Genomic DNA, 5,771 nt, shown 5'->3' on the forward strand with positions numbered 1-5,771 from the left:
TCAACCCCTTGAACTTGTCGATAACCCTTAGCAACAAGCCTAGCTTTATGGATGGTCACATTACCATCCGCGTCTGTCTTCTTTTTAAAGATCCATTTATTTTCAATGGCTCGCCGATCATCGGGCAAGTCAGTCAAAGTCCATACTTTGTTTTCATACATGGATCCTATCTCGGATTTCATGGCTTCCAGCCATTTGTCGGAATCCGGGCCCGCCATCGCTTCTTCATAGTTCAAAGGTTCACCGTTGTCTAACAACATGATTTCCAAGACAGGGTTGCCGTACCACTCTGGTGCGGAACGTGTCCTTGTGGACCTTCGAAGTTCAGTAGGAGCTTGATCAGAAGTATCTTGATCATCATCATTAACTTCCTCTCTAATTGGTGCAGGCACCATAGGAACATTTTCCTGAGTTGTGCCAGTTTCCGGTTCAAGAGGTAATACTTCATCAAGTTCCACTTTCCTCCCACTTACTTCTTTCGAGAGAAACTCCTTCTCTAGAAAGGATCCATTCTTGGCAACAAAGATCTTGCCTTCGGATCTGAGGTAGAAGATATACCCAATAGTTTCTTTAGGGTATCCTATGAAGACGCATTTTTCCGACTTGGGTTCGAGCTTTTCAGGTTGAAGTTTCTTGACATAAGCATCGCATCCCCAAACTTTTAGAAACGACAACTTAGGCTTCTTCCCAAACCATAATTCATACGGTGTCGTCTCAATGGATTTCGTCGGAGCCCTATTTAAAGTGAATGCGGCAGTCTCTAAAGCATAGCCCCAAAATGACAGCGGTAAATCGGTAAGAGACATCATAGATCGCACCATATCCAATAGAGTGCGATTACGACGTTTGGACACACCATTACGCTGAGGTGTTCCAGGCGGCGTGAGTTGTGAAACTATTCCACATTTTCTTAAGTGTGTACCAAATTCATGACTCAAGTATTCTCCTCCACGATCTAATCGCAAAAACATTATTTTTCTGTCACGTTGATTCTCAACCTCACTCTGAAATTCCTTGAACTTTTCAAAGGTTTCAGACTTGTGTTTCATTAAGTAGATATACCCATATCTACTCAAGTCATCAGTGAGGGTGAGAACATAACGATAGCCACCACGAGCCTCAACACTCATTGGACCGCACACATCAGTATGTATGATTTCCAATAGGTTGGTTGCTCGCTCCATTGTTCCTGAGAACGGAGTCTTGGTCATCTTACCCATGAGGCATGGTTCGCACGTGTCAAATGATTCGTAATCAAGAGACTCTAAAAGTCCATCTGCATGGAGCTTCTTCATGCGTTTGACACCTATGTGACCAAGGCGGCAGTGCCACAAGTATGTGGGACTATCATTATCAACCTTACATCTTTTGGTATTCACACTATGAATATGTGTAGCATTACGCTCGAGATTCATTATGAATAAACCATTCACCATAGGAGCATGACCATAAAACATATCTCTCATATAAATAGAACAACCATTATTCTCGGATTTAAATGAGTAGCCATCTCGTATTAAACGAGATCCTGATACAATGTTCATGCTCAAACTTGGCACTAAATAACAATTATTGAGGTTCTAAACTAACCCCGTAGGTAAATGTAGAGGTAGCGTGCCGACGGCGATCACATCGACCTTGGAACCATTCCCGACGCACATCGTCACCTCGTCCTTTGCCAGTCTCCGTTTATTCCGCAGCTCCTGCTTTCAGTTACAAATGTGAGCAACTGCACCGGTATCAAATACCCAGGAGCTACTATGAGTACTGGTAAGGTACACATCAATTACATGTATATCACATATACCTTTTGTTTTGCCGGCCTTCTTGTCCGCTAAGTATTTGGGGCAGTTCCGCTTCCAGTGATCACTTCCCTTGCAATAAAAACACTCAATCTCGGGCTTGGGTCCATTCTTTGGCTTCTTCCTGGCAGCTTGCTTACCGGGTGCGGCAACTCCCTTGCCGTCCTTCTTGAAGTTCTTCTTACCCTTGCATTTCTTGAACTTAGTGGTTTTATTCACCATCAACACTTGGTGGTCCTTTTTGACTTCTACCTCTACTAATTCCAGCATTGCAAATACTTCAGGAATGGTCTTTTCCATCCCCTGCATATTGAAGTTCATCACAAAGCTCTTGTAGCTCGGTGGAGGCGACTGAAGGATTCTGTCAATGACCGCGTCATCCGGGAGATTAACTCCCAACTGAGTTAAGAGGTTATGTAATCCAGACATAGTGAGTATGTGCTCACTGACAGAACTATTTTCCTCCATCCTACAGCTGAAGAACTTGTCGGAGACTTCATATCTCTCGACCCGGGCATGAGCTTGGAAAACCATTTTCAGCTCTTCGAACATCTCATATGCTCCGTGTCGCTCAAAATGCTTTTGGAGCCCCGGTTCTAAGCTGTAAAGCATGCCGCACTGAACGAGGGAGTAATCATCAGCACGTGTCTGCCAAGCGTTCATAACGTCTTGGTTCTGTGGGACGGGTGCGTCACCTAGCGGTGCTTGTAGGACATATTTTTTCTTGGCAGCTATGAGGATGATCCTCAGGTTCCGGACCCAGTCCGTATAGTTGCTCCCATTGTCTTTCAGCTTGGTTTTCTCTAGGAACGCGTTGAAGTTGAGGACAATGTTGGCCATTTGATCTACAAGACATATTGTAAAGATTTTAGACTAAGTTCATGATAATTAAGTTCATCTAATCAAATTATATAATGAACTCCCGCTTAGATAGACATCCCTCTAGTCATCTTAGTATAACATGATCCGAGTTAACTAGGCCGTGTCCGATCATCACGTGAGACGGACTAGTCAACATCGGTGAACATCTTCATGTTGATCGTATCTTCCATACGACTCATGCTCGACCTTTCGGTCTTTTGTGTTCCGAGGCCATGTTTGTACATGCTAGGCTCGTCAAGTCAACCTAAGTGTTTGCATGTGTAAATCTGTCTTACACCCGTTGTATGTGAACGTTGGAATCTATCACACCCGATCATCACGTGGTGCTTCGAAACAACAAACTGTCGCAACGGTGCACAGTTAGGGGGAACACTTTCTTGAAATTATTACGAGGGATCATCTTATTTACTACCGCCGTTCTATGTAAACAAGATGCAAAAACATGATAAACATCACATGCAATCAAATAATAATAGTGACATGATATGGCCAGTATCACATAGCTCCTTTGATCTCCATCTTGGGGCTCCATGATCATCTTGTCACCGGCATGACACCATGATCTCCATCATCATGATCTCCATCATCGTGTCTCCATGAAGTTGCTCGCCAACTATTACTTCTACTACTATGGCTAACACATTTAGCAATAAAGTAAAGTAATTTACATGGCATTTCTCAATGACACGCAGGTCATACAAAAAATAAAGACAACTCCTATGGCTCCTGCCGGTTGTCATACTCATCAACATGCAAGTCGTGATTCCTATTACAAGAACATGATCTCATACATCACATATATATCATTCATCATTCATCACAACTTTGGCCATATCACATCACAAAACACTTGCTGCAAAAACAAGTTAGACGTCCTCTAATTGTTGTTGCAAGTTTTACGTGGCTGCAAAAGGGTTCTAGCAAGAACGTTTTCTTACCTACGTAATAGCCACAACGTGATTTGTCAACTTCTATTTACCCTTCATAAGGACCCTTTTCATGGAATCCGCTCCAACTAAAGTGGGAGAGACAGACACCCGCTAGCCACCTTATGCAACTAGTGCATGTCAGTCGGTGGAACCAGTCTCACGTAAGCGTACGTGTAAGGTCGGTCCGGGCCGCTTCATCCCACAATACCGCTGAAGCAAAATACGACTAGTAGCGGCAAGAAAGTTCACAACATCTACGCCCACAACAAATTGTGTTCTATTCGTGCAAAGAGAACTACGCATAGACCTAGCTCATGATGCCACTGTTGGGGAACGTTGCAGAAAAAAAATTCCTACGGCTTCACCAAGATCCATCTATGAGTTCATCTAGCAACGAGTGATCAGATTGCATCTACATACCTTTGTAGATCACGCGCGGAAGCGTTCAAAGAACGAGGATGAGGAAGTCGTACTCGACGTGATCCAAATCACTGGAGATCCTAGCGCCGAACGGACAGCACCTCCGTGTTCAACACACGTACTGTCAGCGTGACGTCTCCTCCTTCTTGATCCAGCAAGGGGGAAGGAGAGGTTGATGAAGATCCAGCAGCACAACGGTGTGGTGGTGGATGCAGGGCGTCACCGCAGCAGGGCTTCGCCGTTATACTGCGAGAGGGAGAGGTGTAGCAGGGGAGAGGGAGGCGCCAAGACTCAAGGGTCCGGCTGCCCCCTCTCTCCCCCGTTTATATAGGCCCCCTAGGGGGGTGCGTCGGCCCTAGGAGATGGGATCTCCTAGGGGGGGCGGCGGCCAAGGGTGGAGTGCCCCCCAAGCCAGGTGGGGCGCCCCCCCACCCTAGGGTTCCCAACCCTAGGCGCATGGGGTGGGCCAAGGGGGGCGCACCAGCCCACTATGGGCTGGTTCCCCTCTTCACTTTGGCCCATGGGGCCCTCCGGGATGGGTGGCCCCACCCGGTGGACCACGGGACCCTTCCGGTGCTCCCGGTACAATACCGGTGACCCCCGAAACTCTCCCGATGGCCGAAACTGCACTTCCTATATATAATTCTTCACCTCCGGACCATTCCGGAACTCCTCGTGACGTCCAGGATCTCATCCGGGACTCCGAACAACTTTCGGGTTACTGCATATTCATATCTCTACAACCCTAGCGTCACCGAACCTTAAGTGTGTAGACCCTACGGGTTCGGGAGACATGTAGACATGACCGAGACGGCTCTCCGGTCAATAACCAACAGCGGGATCTGGATACCCATGTTGGCTCCCACATGCTCCTCGATGATCTCATCGGATGAACCACGATGTCGAGGATTCAAGCAACCCCGTATACAATTCTCTTTGTCAATCGGTACGTTACTTGCCCGAGATTCGATCGTCGGTATCCCAATACCTCGTTCAATCTCGTTACCGGTAAGTCACTTTACTCGTACCATAATGCATGATCCCGTGACCATACACTTGGTCACTTTGAGCTCATTATGATGATGCATTACCGAGTGGGCCCAGAGATACCTCTCCGTCATACGGAGTGACAAATCCCAGTCTTGATCCATGTCAACCCAACAGACACTTTCGAAGATACCCGTAGTACACCTTTATAGTCACCCAGTTACGTTGTGACGTTTGGTATAACCAGAGCACTCCTACGGTATCCGGGAGTTACACGATCTCATGGTCTAAGGAAAAGATACTTGACATTGGAAAAACTCTAGCAAACAAACTATACGATCTTGTGCTATGTTTAGGATTGGGTCTTGTCCATCACATCATTATCCTAATGATGTGATCTCGTTATGAATGACATCCAATGTCCATAGTCAGGAAACCATGACTATCTGTTGATCAGCGAGCTAGTCAACTAGAGGCTTACTAGGGACATGTTGGTGTCTATGTATTCACACATGTATTACGATTTCCGGATAATACAATTAAAGCATGAACCATAGACAATTATCATGAACAAGGAAATATAATAATCATTTTATTATTGCCTCTAGGGCATATTTCCAACAGTTGTGTCCTAATGCAAGAGCGCAAAGTGATTGCTTATGGCTCTCGTCAATCGCGCCCTCACGAAGAAAACTACCTAGTTCACGACCTCGAGCTTCCTGCTATCAGTCATGCACTGAAGCAGTGGCGA

The sequence above is a fragment of the Triticum aestivum genome, chromosome 4A (assembly GCF_018294505.1).
Source record: "Triticum aestivum cultivar Chinese Spring chromosome 4A, IWGSC CS RefSeq v2.1, whole genome shotgun sequence".
Taxonomy (NCBI): domain Eukaryota; kingdom Viridiplantae; phylum Streptophyta; class Magnoliopsida; order Poales; family Poaceae; genus Triticum; species Triticum aestivum.